The sequence below is a fragment of the Nyctibius grandis genome, chromosome 16 (assembly GCF_013368605.1).
Source record: "Nyctibius grandis isolate bNycGra1 chromosome 16, bNycGra1.pri, whole genome shotgun sequence".
Taxonomy (NCBI): domain Eukaryota; kingdom Metazoa; phylum Chordata; class Aves; order Nyctibiiformes; family Nyctibiidae; genus Nyctibius; species Nyctibius grandis.
Window position 1 is genome coordinate 3,086,037 of NC_090673.1, and position 16,708 is coordinate 3,102,744.

Below are 16,708 nucleotides of genomic sequence, written 5' to 3' on the forward strand. Positions count from 1 at the left end.
TGCGGTGGGAAGAGCCAGGGATGGATTTCTGGTTCCCGGCTCTGAATCGCTACCTGCGGATGCATCAGCCCTTCCCGTGGCTGCTTGGGTCCCAGCAAGCTGCATCTGGGGGAGCGGCGCCCACTCGGAGAACCGCCTGGGCCCACGTGGCTGCTCGGACCTGAGCACTGGCCATGGCCTCACCGTGGCTGCTGGGCAGCCACCGCCCCGAGGGCCGGGAAGCCCTGCCTTTGCCCGCTGATAATCCGCCAAACTGCCAAGTGGCCCTTGTATAAACTGCATTTGTGTTCCCGGGGAAACAATGCTGCTCGCATTGTTTAGGGCTGAAATAGCGTCCTGGAGAGCCTCGGAGCCCTTGGAAAGCGCTGGCTTTCTATAAATATAGAGAGGCAACTGGGAAGGGGGAATGGAGCTTGCGACAGTTGGGAGGAGGAAGGTGTCTGCCCATCTCCAGGTTGTGACACGTGTGCTTGTGGTCCTGGGTCATCTGGACCGCAGGGAACCATGGCCAATGTGCCGGCTTAGCATCCTTTGCACGTGGCCAGACCTGGGCGAGCTGTGAAAGGGCTGCGCATGCCCGGGAGAGCCTTTGTGGGTCTCCTGGATGTGACCTGCACACCTCCCCGTGCGCACACAACCACGGGCACACGCACACGCGCCCCGCTCCCGGCCCCGCTCGCACCGGCTCCCGTTTCCTCCCCGAGGCAGCCGCAGCAGGCGGGATTAGTGATTTATTAATGAAGCGGAGTGACTGTGCTGCTGGGGCGTGCCAGGCGGAAATGTCTGCTCCGAGAGATTGGATAACCCTCTGGCCTGTTTCCCTTCGCAGCCTTCAAACGGCCGCAGCTCCCAGAAGCACCATATCCTTTTCCTCTTGCTGCAGGCTCCCTCCCTCCCTGGGGCAGGCTGGCTGCCACCGGTGGCAGAGGGGGGATGCAGGGACATCCTCACTTAGCCCAGAGGGGCAAAACCCCATGGTGGGAGCTGCTCAGGGAAAGGACAGGTCCATGGGTTGATTTTGGAAGTGATGTGCAGGGTGATGTGAGCCCTCCCTACTGCACCCATGGGAGGGGGGGGGTCCCACTGCCTCCACCAGCCTTGCTCTGCGTTCACTGTCTGCACCCCAGTCATCTGGACTTGGGTTACTTTAGGGGATGTGGGGAACGGCTTTGCCCTTGGTCTGGGCTGGGTGGCACAGGTAAGGTTTCAAAAAGAAAGATGCAAAATGTAGTGCTTTTGATGGAGTTCCTTGGGGAATAATTTAATTTAGTGTGTCCTGTACAGTGTTCATCTGCTTTGGACTTGTAAGGATTGGCACAAACGTCCTGAAGCCAGTCAAAACCAAACTGTACAGACAGTTTTTGCAGCCTTCAGTATTCAGAATTCAGTATTCAGAGGGCGGCTAAATGCTCCCTGAAGCCCTTGTCTGAGTGTATGACCCCGGCCCGTACAGGGGAGGGCAAGACTTCTGCTCTCTTGAGTTTGGTGTCTGATCAGTGGCACCAGTCACAGGATCATTTTTTGTTATTTGGTTGCCACAAGATCCATTTATTTATATTTATTATAATCATTGGTGATAATAGATATTGCCATTCCAGTTGCTTTAGGAATAAAGCTGTGTTTAACTCTGGGGAACTCTAAAAGTAAACAACCAGGGAACAGCTAGCTCCATGAGCAATTGCTCTTGGGCTGAAATCTTGCCTGGGAAAACTGCAGCCAGGAGCAAATATTTATGGCTGAGCTGTAAACGCCTGCGAGAAGGGTTTTATAACGGGAGCCACGGGCTGTTCGTGCCGTGCCAGCGCACGCTCTGCTCTGACGCCGGGTGGGCTCTGGGCTATGTACACCAGGACCTGTCTGCAAGGTGCTTGGGCCTCCGTGTTATGATAAATATAAAAAAAAGTCTTGTTCCAACAAATATCCATCACCTGGGGTTTCCAGACATGGAGAGCCGGTGGCCAGCAGCAGTGCAGCATGTCCCCAGCACGACTGTAACCCCAGGCCACTGAGCGTGGAAGGAATGTGTGTGCACCCGCACGCACGCAGCCCCTGCATCCCGCAGCAGCTCTGCGGCTCCTGCCCTCCTCTGTCAGCGCAAACCGCTTCCAGGAAACAGGCTGGGAGAGGAAACAAGCACTGATGAAGAATCCCTTGGTGAAAAATGTGTTTCTACAACCGTTAGATTATTTTGTCCTTGAGAAGCGGGGAGGGAGATAATAAAACAGCCTCGTTGCATTCCAGCCTTGGCTTTGGGGACGTTGGTGCTGTGCTACCCAAGGGCCCTGTCTGGGGGTGCCCCATTGCCCCCTTGTTCCTATCGAGGCCCCTCTGGCCCCGCACTGCTCTGGGAGCAAAAGCATCTGCTGTGGGGCTGCTCCTCCGCAACTGCGTGTTGCTCCTGCAGCCGCCCTGCCTGCCCCTGGCTTTGGGGACTGGGGCTTCCATCTCATCCCCATCACCCTGGCAGGGTCACCCCACCCTGGTCCTCACCGTAGGGTGAGCTGCATCTGAAGAGCCAAACCTAGAGCCCTCTGTTGAGAAGGAGCCTGGGGAAAAATACAGGCTAATTTAAGGGGTGGAAGTGCTCCTTCTTTCAGATCTAGGGTTTATGCAGGGGATGCGTGTTCCCTGCCAGGGGCAGCAGTTCCTGGGGTTTACCCTAGGCTGGCTCAGCGGGTGCCAGGCCAGGGACAGGCAAGAAGCAAGGACTGCCACAGCCATTAAATGACCTGTGAGCACCCTCCAGCCAGGGCCTGGGGCATTGGCTGAGGCTGGCAGGGACCCAAGCTGTCCCGGGAGCCTGAGGCACGCGTAGGACAGTCCTGAGTGGCTTTTTTTCCACAAGCCCCCAACTGTCTTTCGTCTCCTGCACTCAGGATTGACTCAGGCCAGGAAACTGGGGGATGTGGCGGCCCATTTCCACCATGTTGGGACGGCTCGCACATCCTCCTCAGGCTCCTTCGGCAGCTCCCAGCCCAGGGCTGCCAGCTGCTCTGCACGCTGGGCTGCCGGGGCACCCACGTCCCAGCGGAGCCGGCAGCGAGCCGCGGGCACTGCAGCCACTCGGCGTGTCGTGGGCGGCCGGCGGCAACGACATTCCTTCGGAGATGGGACGTTTCTGCTCAGGAAGGCCTGAAAAAAGCCAGGGACAAAGGGGGGAAGTGATGGCGGCTGTGTCTGGAGTTATCTTGCTGCTGCACTTGCAGGGGCCGCTGAGTGACAGCGCTTTTCTGTTTCGCTCCTGAGAGTCAGGAAACACTCATCTCCGCTGGCTGCCTTCCTGCCCTGCCTCGCCCTGCGCTGCGGTTCGGTGGGCCCTGGCTTGGGGACAGAGCCTGGCCGCCTCTCCCGGCAGTGCCCGGTGTCGGTGGGCACTGCTAGGGAAGCCCTATGCCAGCGCAGCCTAAATCTCCCACTCTAAAACATCCAGAAGCCGGGTGGGCTTCTCATATGCGGAGCAGCTCATCAGCCAGCGTGGCAGCATCAATGCCTTTTACCCACACCGGCTTGCTCCAGTGGGTGGGAAATGGTCAAACAGCTCCAGTCGCCTTAACGAGCCCCAAACCATCTGCTTTCCACCATTTCCTCACTCAGTTCATTCATTTATATCAGATGATTTCTCGGACTCGGCTTCTCAGCAGAGCCCTGGGTGAGGAAGGACGGAGGCAGCACCGCTGGCGGCTCGCTGGCTCCCGGCCCCGATCCAGCCCCCCGTGCCGTGGGGCGGCAGCGAGGGTAGGAAAGGGCAGGGCATTGTGCCTGGTGCCCTGGCCGGTGGGCACGCAAGCCTGGGACAGGGGACAAACTGGCCTGGCTGTGCCACCGAGCTTCAGGAAGCCGACACATTGCAGGGCTGAGGGAGAGGAATGCAGCCCCGCTCCCGTGGCTGAACTGGGACCACTGCACAGGGAGGGGATGCCCCCAGCACAGCGTTAGTGCAGGGTGCAGGACCATTGTATCATCTTCCCTGAAATGGGAAGTGAAAGAGCAGCAGTAAAAGGATGTTTAGCTTAACCCTGTCTGCTTTGGAGTATCCTGTGCTGAAATGTTGCTTTACAGCCTCTTTCAGAGCCCGCTCCGCTCTGGATGCCAGCGATGCACCTGGAACTTCAATAGAAACAAAGGAATCTGTTTTCTCTCCCTTTAGGAGTGGAAGAATCACAATAATATTTTCAACTGGAAGGACTGTTTTTTCCACTGTGAAAAAAAAAAGTGTTTTCTTTTTGCTAATAATATTTAGCACTTCTCAAGCCAAAACCAGCCCCAAAGGTGTTGGCTGGACTGAGCTATGGCTTGTCCTGCTCTCGTGTTGCCCATTTCAGTGGAGCACGTTCTGCATGGTCTGGCATTGCAGGGCCAGTGGTGGGATGGGAACAAGGATTTCTCCTGCCCGTGTGCTCAGAGCCAGTGCACAAACCCCGGGTCCTGCCGTGCAGACTTGAAGGGAGGAGTTTATACAGTATAACAGGACATGCTGGGAATCAGGTTTATCACCAGAGCAGGTTTCAACGTCCACCCAGACTGTCCTGGTGTTTAAGGTGCAGTTCTGTATCTTTCAAACATGGGTGTTTTATAGCTCATTTGTCAGCCAGGTTCTTTGCCAGCGCTGCCCCAGCCCAGAGCCCCCACACAGACCCACTGTGGTTTCAGCCCCTCTTTGATTACTTTTACAACCCTCTTTGGTCTCATTTGCTTCGCTGTTGCAAACAGCAGGTTTGACAAGGCACCATTTACAGCAGCTTCTCCAACACGTGGGATTGATAAAGAGCAGCAGCGATAGCCTCAGCCCTGCGAGAGCGGAGCTGCCAGCCCCGAGCAGAGGGGAAGAGCGGCAATTAAGGAGCCAGCAGGAAAGCAAGTGATTTCTGTCACTGCCGCTCCATGTCTCGGCTCAGCGTGAAATTGCAGCAGCCACAGAGGTCAGAGAAGCTGCGGCAGCGTGTCCCCAGGCTGGGCAGGGCAGGGAGTGCTACACCGCGAGGATCTGCTCTTCCTGGAGTGATTTTTAGGGGTCTCCATTTCTGGGGCAAGTTCAACCAGGAGGGCTGTAGCCAGGCCCTACTTTCAGGTAGTAAAAGTACCATTGCTGGAGAATCCGGTTTCCTTTTCAGGCTTTTTAAAATTATTTGAACACAGAGGTTTCCACAATGACTTATAGATTCGGAAATGTGGGCGTTGTGTTTTCAGTGACATTATGGACTTCAGAGGGGTGCCACGTTTCAGATCCAAACCAGAGACATTTGCTCGGGTACAGGCTGGGGTGCACAGCCCACGCTAACCCCATCGTGTCCGGAGATGGGGTTCGGTCTCCTCCACAGCCTCCACGGCCCGGACAGGGCCACCTCGCTCTGAGCTGGCATCGGCTCCCTGTGATGGAAATGTCACAGCAACTGGCTGCAAACCTGCCACAGTCTCCGGGCTGAGCAGTTCTGCGCTAATAACAGATTTTTTCTGGGGCCAAGTTCCTAAAGTCCCGCAAAAACAGGGCTTTGTCATGGAAATGCTGAGACGACATTAATGGCAGTGTCCTGAACACAACTCTAATTAAAGAGAGGAAGGAGAACTGAAGCAGGATGTCCTGTTTGGCTGCCCAGGATGGAAAGCTTGTCACAAATAAAGTGCATTCTCGTACTTTGTCTCCGTCCCTCTGCACAAGACTTTCCCAGATTTTGCAGACATTCATTTTCTTATCTCTCCTGGATTCTTGTTTCTTTTCTTTTGAAATAGCTCCTCACAAGAATGTTTTTTTCTCTGCTATATTCCCCACCGAGCTCTCAAACACACCAATCAAACAAATGTCATCTCCTCGAACACAGAGTGAATGTGCTTTTTATTCCTTGAACAAAATCACTTGGGCACAATAGCTGGTTGGCTCTGTGCAAAGAAACTTTCCTATTAATGCTGCAGAATAAGCTCTGGCAAGCGAGCAGGGACAGGCGAATCAAAGCTGGGAGCAAGATGGCAAATGTTTCCTTTTGAAAACAGGCTTTCCACTGAATTAGCCCAGGGTATGTCACAACCAATCTCCGAGCTGCTTCCTATGATAGCAGAAAAATAAATCAAATTCAAAACAAAGCAAATAATGGAAAAAAAAAGAGGAGTTCAGAAGTAACAGACAAGTAATTTAGTTCACTGTGTGCCACAAGAATCCTGATCCAACTGATTTTTGTGCTCATATAGAACCTACTGAGTGTTGGTGGCTTTGTACATGGGACTAATCTCAGTAAAACTCGGATTTAAGGCTGATAAGGCTCAAAGCACTGTCCCAGCAGTGCTGTCCTGCAACAGGATGCAAAATCTGGTATGTTTACGGAAAATAAGATGCACGATCCAAACTGAAGAGTTCATTTGTGCAGCAGGAGGAACTGGGCACATGACGATGTCCTGCTCCAATGACTTGATTTCTCTGCTACCAACTGACTGAAGTAGATGTTATCACTCCTGCTGTGACACTAGCGGTGGCGCCTTTGCTGACCTGCTTGTTTGCTGGGAGCACAGACCCTCTCTGGGCGGGTGCCAGGGAGGCTGCAGCTCCAGGGCCAGTGTGCAGGGTGGATTTCTATGAATAAAGCAGCTGAAGGCTCTCTGCAGTGTGCTGGGCTGGCATGGCCCCCAGCAGCCTCACTGAGCCCCGGGTCCTCCAGGAGTAGAGGGAAGGTGCCTTTTCGCTGCTCAAAGAAAGTTGGGTTGTTCCCAGGGTTTCTGCTAGACAAGTTGTCTCCTCTCCGTTGGGGCACTTGGGTGACTCTTGTGTGCCCGGAGTGGCGTAGAAATCCTGATGGCTGTGCACAGCCCTGGTTGGGACTGACTTCTGCTGCCTTCTGATGGGCAAAGAAAGGAGTGGGGAGGGAATGAGCTTACTCCAGCCTCACGAGGGTCTTTGCAGCGCTGTGGGTGATATGGAGCATCTCATTGCACCTCCAGCTCTGCCACTGTCCCTGGCCTTGCACAAGCACTCACAATCCTGTCGCAATCTGCCCTGCCTCAGCGTCCCCACAGGGTACAGCCTGCCTGGTCCCACCACAGTACTGCTTGTCCTCCCAATCTGGCCTGGAGTCCCAAACCCAGTGCCGTGACTCAGCTAAACCAATCCTTCCTGTGAGAGGAACAAAATACCTCCTGGTACCCAGCGTTACACATCCAACTCCACCAACACCAGCTCCTTGCTCTTCAAATAACCCGCTGCTGGCTTGACCCTGCAAACCAGCGGTGTCTCTGTGTCATCAGCCTGACTGTTACGCAGCACATTCTCTCGGGCGATGGGGATAGCCCCACCAGGGAAAGCCAGCGAGTACGAGCGGGGTGAACTGTGATTTGTGTTGTCCTTTCCCTGACCATGCCCCGGGGATGCTCTCTGGGCTCTCCTGACTTTGCGCCTTTCCCTTGTCCCTCCGCAGCCCTCCCTCTCCCTGAGCCCCTGCTCGGAGGGTGCATTCCTGCGGAGCTACGTACACATCCCCTGCATTGCTGGCACTGCTCCGGGAGCCTGTCCCCGACACACCGGCATGACTGTGAGCTGTCGCAGTGACTAGGGGAAAGTTAAGGACTCCTTGTTCTTGCAGGTTAATGAATTACCTTTATGCACTAAGGTGCTGGCTGGGAGTTCAAGAGGAAGAGAAATAAGAACAGAACACCATGGAGCTGGCAAACTCCTACCCACGTGTTGCACTGCTCCATACACCGCTCACACCACTCTTCTGCTGACATCCCACGCTGGATGTAGGGATGGGCTCGCCCAGCTTGGCTCCCGTGATGCTAACAGACCCATACGCAGAACCTGAGTTGTTACACTCAGGCTTCAGCTGGGGGGCTTGGTCTGAAATATTAGGTAGCAAAAGGTAAAAGTGTGTGTTGGAGCTGGCAGGAGCGGCGGAGGCGAGGGAGCAGACCTGCTGCGGGGAGCTGGCGGGTGACACCATTTCCTCCCGCAGTGAGTCATTGCAGCCACCGAGTTTCCAGATGCACCTTTGCCTAGCGCCAGGCTCTGCAGACGTATGACCTTAGCCGAGATGATGCCCAACCCGTCCAGAAGCGATTGTGTTTGTCCCTCTGGCTCGCTATCGGCTCCGGTTTAGTCCCTCTGAGCGCTGGCGGGGGCATCCCTCCAGCTGCACTCATTGAGGCCGGACAACTTCGGAGAAGAAAAGTGGAAGCCTGCCAAGATATATTTGGAGAACCGCAGCTTTAGTATCAAGAGGTGATTTCATCCGAGCTCAGCTGTGAGGTGCCTGCGATGAGCTGTCAGGGGGCTCTGTGCCTGGGTTGCTTTGCCCCGGGGTAAGTCACCGGAGCCAGGTGAGCCCCTGGGCAGGCAGGCTGGCTCCAGCCCAAATCAGTGAGGCTGCCTGCCTGGATAAAACCAGGATAGAGGCAATGAGAGAGCACAAAATAATCTATTTAACCATCAGGCCACATTCATCCTTCATGCAGTGATCACAGAGGAGCTCCCCCCGGGAGAAATTTGGCCCATTTTGTCTAATTAGTTTCTCTCCTGCTGACACTTGCTGACATTTGCTGCTGACATTGCCCAGCCGCAGCTTCACGTTCTGAGCAAATATTTTGCTTGGATGGGAGAAAAACTGCTCCGAGGAACTTGTGTGAATATGTGGGAACCCAAACTGGAGCTGGATCCCCTGTGCTCCCTCAGGCCCCTGTTTATTACCTGCGGCCCCGGAGGAAAGCAGGCGTGGGAAAGCGATGCGCTTGCTGCAGCACGCATGGTGTAAGTTCTTAGCTTGAGCTCTGGTTTTAGGGCAGAAACCCCTCCACCGTCTCATGCAGTGTTGTCCCTGGGGTTTGGCACAGGTCTGAGTGATGCTGTGAAAAGCAGTGAGAAGGAGGGAAGGGCGATGAGTCCCTTTGGCTGCAGCAGGTTGTAAGCTAATGCTCTTTACCCAGGAGTGCTCTGGCAAAGCGCTGGGTACCACGAGGAGGTCACAGGCTGCGGCGCTCGCCTTGACCAGCGCTGGGGCTGATTGCTTCAAAGATCCTGAAGTGCTTAGTGCCCTTGGAGATAGGATGCTTAAGCATCTTTTAAGGTCTCAACTCCTGTATTCTCCAGCTTGGGAGCTTCCTTGGGAATCTGGCTTCCATGGTGGGGAGAAAGAAATACAGAGAAAAATGCAGGTATTCGGGGCGCACTAAAAAGGAGCCTAGTGCTGAGGACCAAACTGTTTGGGATTCATAGACGAGACCACACAGATAATGTTTTGACACTTAGTCAAGGCCCTGAGGCCTCAGTTCACATCTTCTTCCCAGGGAAGCTGGAAGAGGGTTTTGTGGTTGACTAAAAAGGGACCAAAAATGGTGGGGCCAGTGTGAGGTCTTGACCACGTAACGGGTTGAGTTGATGCCTTGCCTGCTTGTACGGGCAGCTGTAAACAGGAGTTCTGAGGAGGAAGGCAAGGGGGTCCACTGAATCCCATCCACCAAGTCTCACCTGACCCACTAGTCTGGCAGCGTTGGGAGGGACAAAGAGAAAAATGGTAAATATCTTGCAAAAAACACCAGGGACTGTCCCTCCTAGCCAGGAACTGTTGACGGGTTTTGGTGACGTCCTTCACCTAGGATAAGTAAGAGGGGAGCAGGCGGTGCAGCGTTTGCAGTTGGGCCCAGCCGCTGAAGGACGGAGCTAGCGGCTGTGGGAGCCCTTTGTCAGGAAAAAGCCTTTATGACTATATTTGTGCAGGCAGCTCTAAATGCTCAGACCTTTATTCTTTCAGGCTTTTAAACTAAAGGTCATTTTCTCTTCCCTTCCAGAAAAAAAAAAAAAAAAAGAAAAAAAAAAAGAAAAAAAAAGTGAATTCCTCTTGACGCAGATCCCCTTCCCCTCTGGATGGGAGTTCAATTGTTCTTGCGAGCAAACTCCAAATCTGCCCCTCGCATTCACTTCCTTTTTCCTGCCCGAAAGGAAACAGAGATTTCTGACTGTGTGAACTGGTCCTTTTTTTAAGGATACAAGAAAATAGCTAAACGCTAATTCAGTGTAGCGCCATGCACTTTAGCATGCTGCACGGCAAAACAAAAGAAAGAGAAACATATCCCCGCCCTTCCCTGCTGAATTGTAAACTCCACACTGATGTGAGTATAATGGGTATTTATGAAAGTTATACTAAAACATTTACTGAAGTCCAACGCAACCCAAACCCCTTCAGTCAGGAAGTTTTTAGCTACCAAAAATAATCACCAGGCCCTGGCTAATATTTTTAACGATCATGCGTGCTTGGGAATTTCCTCTTCCCTCCATGGAGATAAGTGATTAAACAAAATAAAGGCAGTGGCCATTTTGATACGCTGCGACGTGTCGGAGGAGAGACACATCAACAGTTCTTTTTTTGTATCTTTTTCCTAAGTCTTGACTTCTGCATTCACTGTCTGACTTTTAGGCTGAATTCCACTTCTCTATTATGTTGCTGAAATCCAGCGAAGTCAGCAGAAAAGCCATGAGAGTTTCCTGGGTAGGACTTTTAAGCCAAGGTATTAGATCCACTAATGGGGAGACAGTTATCTATTACATGCCTTATTAATTTTATAAAAAGACATTGAGCTCTATTCAGCTGCATGTTATTTGGCTTAATCGTTTCTGTAGAACTCCGGTAGTGTAACGTCCTGTCCATCCTTCAGGTCTTCTCCATGGAGACCTTCTCTGGACTTAGTCCCACGGAATGAGATCAGCACCGGCCCTTTGAATGCATTTTTCAATACACCAAGTATTTTTGATGTAGAAAACTTCTAATCAGTTGCAAGTGTTTTGTTCTGTAACTGGGCAGTTTTAAAATTTCGATTATTGTTTTCTGTAACGACCAGTAAGAGTTGCTGGGAAAGGGAGTGCCAGATGCAGGCAGGGAGGAGGAGGGCTCTTAGCCCTCAGGACTTTGGGGAAGGATGGAGCAGCCCAGAAGTAGTTGCCACCCCAGGATCTAACACCAGTTTGTGCCACGCAAATACCTTTGTTGTGGAGAGAGGGAAATGCTTCCCCTTTCGGTGCCTTCACCCAGAAGCCAGCGTTGTGTGAGCCAGCATGAAGGTGCTGGTCAAGCCTTCGGCTTTAGGCACCGGGAGGTTGATGCCTCTGCACCACCTGAATCGCACGACTGCTCTGTGTCAGACCCTGCAAAGGGATGGCTTTTATTCCTTACCCTCTGTTTTCAGGATATGCCTTTTCCTCCCAGCCAGTCTTCATGGTGCTGCTTAAGGATTTCATAGAAAGAAATGGTCACTGAAGGTCTTCCAAACCAGGTCCCTTGTTGGGGAGGGCAGAGCACAAGGAGAAGAGGTGAGCTCTGAGGTGGTGACAGATCATCCTGGAGAAATCCAGCTTATCCTTTTCAAATACGTGTGTATGTCAGGGACATTAAAGTATGTGGCTTGTTGCAATAAGATACAATTCTCACTGACTCACTAAAACAAACGTTAACCTTGATTATCTCTCAAGATATTAATGTGTCACCAAAGCAACCCATTAAGCTTTGAAGCAGAGAGAGGACATTTCCTTTTTGCATCCTCAGAATGAAGGCAGGTCTGGGGTGGTTCTTACTCGCTTGATCATTTGGTGTTACATTGTGGGGAAGATTCAAAATGCATATTTTGGATCTTTGCTGAAAGAGAAGTTCTGCATTGAGGATTTGAACTCTGTTGTTAAAGGATAGTAAAAAATAAAAGAATGATTGTAAATGTACCCATCTGTATAGACGATCCTCGTACAAGAAAGGGGCAGCTGGGTTAACTGAGTGAAATTTTGGCAGTGGAAAATGTTTTCCCATCTTTCTGTGCTGGTGGGAGCTGTCTCCAAGGCAGGCACCAGGGACCACATCTCCTCACACCCCAGGGAATCATGGAGGAACATCTCCCAGCCCAGTAAGGAGCCCAGGCACTCGTGTCCCTGTTCAGGCTGTGGTAGTTCTTCTCCGTAGGGACTTGCAATGAGAGAGGCCCCCGCAGCCCAAGCTGAGGAAACGTGCTTTGTCCTTGCATGGACAAGGAGACACTGAAACCCCCGCAGTGTAGATCTAATCCACCCTGTGTGTCTTTCCATTGCACACGGGTTTCAGAAAGATACGGTCTTGTTCAAATATTTTCTGAATGCCTGATACCTTTCTGCAGCACGGGGAGGTATCTGTGAGTGATACAAAACTGCTCCAGCAGGACAACACTGAAACCTTATCTCACACCAAAGGGCAGATAAAGCAGCCCTTTGCCAAGCTGGCTTAGCAAGGAGGAGGCTCTGGGCTTTTTCCCGTCTCTGTCCTCGATGTTATCACAACAGCAGCAGCAAGGCATGGCCACTTCCCCAACCCTGGGCACACTGGGGTCCCAGCGGTACCCCAGACCGCACCGCTGCAGAGCAGGGGAGTTTGTTCCCCAGCCCAGGGTTTGCTGCCTGTGTGCAAGACACCAGCTTGCACAATATTTAGTCTCTGCTCCCTGTCTCCCTCACTTTCTCTCCCTCTCTTATCAGGCTTTCCTTGAACTCTTTGTGGAGAACAAGAGTGAGAGGGGAGGCTGAGCGCGCAGGGTCGTTCGGATGAAGCACACCAAGGGCTGCCCACCACCGCTCTTGCAGGAATGCATTTTTCATGGGAAATCACACACAAGCTCTCTCGGTAACCAGCACACAGCCCTTGGCAGCTACGTGTGTGGGAGTGCTTCACTAGTGTCTCAGGGCGGCTCTGACTCAGGAAAGCACAGAGCACGAGGTGCTTTATGGTAAGGTCTGGCTGATCTTTTGATGCCAGTCTGAATTTTGCTGGAGCTGATTGATGGGCCTGGACAAGCTGACTTTGGTGACACCAGCTCGCTGGCGCTGAGGTTCCCCCGCGCCTCTGACACAGCACAGGAGCTCGTGCAGGGCTTTAAGCACGCACTCAGGTGTTGCCTGCAATAGCAACACTTCCCTGGCTGGGGGCTGTGTCCCGAGCCCTGGGCCGGTTGCTCACGCACGTAGCTTTTGCTTTGGCTTATTTCCATGTTAGAGACGTCCTGGAAGAACCTGCCATCTTCTGTAGGAAGCACTACTTAAAGTCGGCATTATAGAGGTCAACCTCCAGCTTTCTGTCATCACAACCCCAGCTCCTTGTGCAATATGTTGTTGAATATCTCATTAAGAAATTGGTAGCAATTAGCCTTTGGTGTTAATGAGCACCTACTAGTACTGCTGGAAGGGACAAGAGGCATTGTGAGTGTCAGGACACCTTGAAAAATGTCTTCATTGCACAAGGTAAGACTTTCATGAAGAACAAGAGACCTGCACAAAGAGGAGGCCTTTGTCCAAAGCAGGCCCAAGATGACTTCTCCTGGGGAAGAGACCCAGCCGCTCTTCGGTGGCATCTGCAGCCTCTGGTCCTGGCAGTGTGATGGCGGATCCAGCCATCCCTGGATGATGTTGCATGGTGCTTCCCAAGTGCTGAAAATCAGGAGTCTTTTTAACTCTTACTGCCAGAGATAAAATAAGCATTTACCATGAGATAAAAAAATCTTGAGACATGAAAAGCCTTGGGCAAGCTGCAACAACAGGGAAAGACCTCGGAAGGGGCAGCTATCCCAAAGCATCTTTTTTTTACCTCTCTTTATGATCTTTTTTTTAAATGAAGACAAATAATCAAAAAGCTGAGGGAACAAATATTCCCAAAACAGCTCTGCCAAAAGAGCCTTCCCCAGTGCTGTTTCTGCGTGCCTGGTGGGAGGGTCCCGCTGGGCACAGGGCTGCACAGTGACCCCAAAACCACTCTGCAAGCAGAAGCCTCTTGGCCGTCTCAGCTCATCACCCCACAGCATGCTGCATGGCCCCATCCCAAACCAGCCAGCGTGTGCCCCAGCCCATGGCTTCCCCAGATACTTCACTGGCGAGATTTTGTTTCAGCAATAATGCTTTTTTTTAGCCCTTAGGGAAATTTGAGTTGGAAAAATACAATTTCAACTAATTGTTCAAACTTTGGGGCTCTAAAGTTCAAAACTCAATTTTGAACTGGGAGACTCTGATAGTTTCAGAGGGACTTTTTTCCTGAATTCCGATTTCTCTGAAATCTGTAACATTCTCTTCAAAACGTGGATAAAATTCCTTTTCATAGAAGATTTTCAGCAGGAGAAGATAAATCTGTTTCCCAGCCAGGCTGCGGTTGCCTGCCAGACTCCTGAGGCTCTCCCTGCACAGCGAGAAGCGCTAACGAAGAATACAATCTCTGAACTTGATTAATTACGTCTGCACTGCACGGGTATTCCCACGGCACCCTCAAAACTCCTCCGTCCTGCCCCGGTGCACAGGAGGCACACCATAATCTCTGGGCTGGACTCTACCCAGCGTTGTCGCCTGTTGTGTTCAGCAGCATCCTCGCCTCAAGGATGGGCTGGAGAGCGGCCAAGGAGGGTTTAGAAGTGCCCAGGAGCTCATGAGATCTGGGCACGCAAGACCTGGTGCCTCACAAGAAATATCAGTGAGGGGATGGATTGGCTGGGGTGCAGCTCATGCAGGGGTTGGTGGGGTCCACAGGGCATGTAAGAAAGGTCCCCAGTGCTGAAACCTGGCTGCTGGGGGTCTTGCCCTGCTACTGGTGGCCCTGAGCACCCTGGCAATGGGATGGGCACGCTGCAGAGCAGCACCAGGAGCTGGCTCCAGGTCCCCACAGGTGCCCTGTGCATCCCATGTGCAGCATCTTCAGCGGCTGGAGAAATCAAGAGGTTGTTAAAGCATGAGGATGGCAGCCCAGGTTCAGTGGAGGACGAGCAGCAAAAGGTTTTGCTTTTCCTCCCCTGCTTCCCGAAGAGGCTCAGGTTTGAAATACTGTTTCCTCTCGCACTTTCAGGCTCAAGCAAGCATCTGCTGCTTCTGCTGAGAAGAGAATTAAACCCAGGGAAAGCTCACAACACCTAAAATTAGGAGTTAAAATGATGTCCCTCTGCAAGCAGCCTGTGTGCTCCTGCCAGACACAGCCGGGCTGCCCTCGGCTCACTGCGCTGGCAAAAGCCTTACAAACTGGATGTGGAGGTTTTGCCATCTGATTTTGATTGCTGCTTGGTAATTGACTTTGTTATTTAAAGTATCAAATGTTGCTGCAGGACAGCATTTTCCCTGATACTCGCTGGTATGCTGATTAAACCCTGACTGACTGCAGCATGACAGCAAACAGCAGCACGCTACCAGAGAGCAGCCCAAAGGGGCCAATAAAACAAACCAGACAGGACTTTGTTTCTCAGGAGCAGCTGAGACTTGGAGGGGAAAGACACATGTAAAAGAAAAGTTCCTGCAGCAAAACTGTGGAGGAAAACTGATCATAAACAAATCATGGACTCAAACTTAAAGGGATCAGCGTGGGCAGGGGGTATTCAACGGCGGCCACATCAGCTGACAGGGGAGCAGCGTGCCACACTAATTGGCTAGTGCTAATGAGGAGCTAAAGCCCCCTCCATCCCCCTACTCCATTCACGCCTGACAGGCCCTGAATGTGGCTGAGCCATGCTGAGCCGGGGCAGAGCGTCGGAGTGGGCTGCATGGAAAAGTGTCCTGGCTCGGGGCCTCCTGCCCGTCTTCGTGCTCAGCTGTTGGTGGGTCCCGCTGCCACCCGTCACCATGGGCTACCGAAAAGGTCACCCTGTGGTGGGCTGGGGAGGCCAGCAGGAGGTTTGGGGACCATGGGGAGGTGCAGGCAGAGGCAGGGCTGTGGGCATGGCTGCACGTGGCCGGGTGTGCGGTGCCAGCACCCCGCGGCCCCCTCCGTCTCGCACACCATAACGGAGCCTTGGCTGACGCCCAGGTTTTCCCAGCACCAGCTGCCACAGGAGGGTAGCGGCAGCTCTGCAAGATGAAGCGTCATGATTTTAAATTTAAAAACACCCGTTCGTATGGCCCCTGCTGACCGCTTCCCGCTCCAGCAGCTACTACTAGAGATACTAAAAACTGAGTAAACAGGAAGCGTTTTCCACACGTCCCGTTTCACTCCTGCGGCTCTGCTGCCGAGGCCAGAGCAGTCCCGCTCCGTGCTCAGCTCCGCGTGCACGGGGAGGTGTGGGTGGCCGATGTCCCAGCCATGCACCGTGACCTGCGTCCATCCTGGGGCAGAGGACATGGGAGAGATGGAATAGGGCCAAGTGGTGGTTGCTGCAACTGATAAAATTTGGGTCTAGAGTTTTTCCCAGAGTTCACAGGCTTCAGTTTGGAGGAGGTGAGGAGGAGACTGAGGATGCTGGGAGCCTTTGTGAAGGCTCTGCACGATGCAGGACTGAGCCTGTGTGTCTGCTGATGGTGGAGAAAGCTGTCAGCTCTGGGCCTGAGTTTCCAGTGTCCAGCATCTCTGATCTGAAAGGAGCATCCCATGCTGCCTCTTCTCGCAGGCAGCGTGTGCCATCTGTGCAAGCCCGGTAACTTTCCTCAGAGAGCTGCAGCTTAAAACTCAGCTCAGCACTGAGCACAAAAACGGACAGAGGTGCACCCTCCCTCCAGGTTAGTGTAGCATGCACACACAAACACACACGACTGAGCACAGACACACGCTTATGCCTAGAAGAGACTCCCCTGGACAGACACGCTCCCATGGAGTCCATCAGCTGGCAATGCCCGTGGCAAGCAGCACACAGTATAAAATCACCTACTGCTGCTGGAGAGAACGATGGGCAGCAGAAAACAGCCTTTAAAAACCCGTCTGCCAAGGAAAACAAGTGGGGTCTTTCTTTAGCCGTGCACTTATATAAATAAACACAGGAATATTTTGCAACTCCC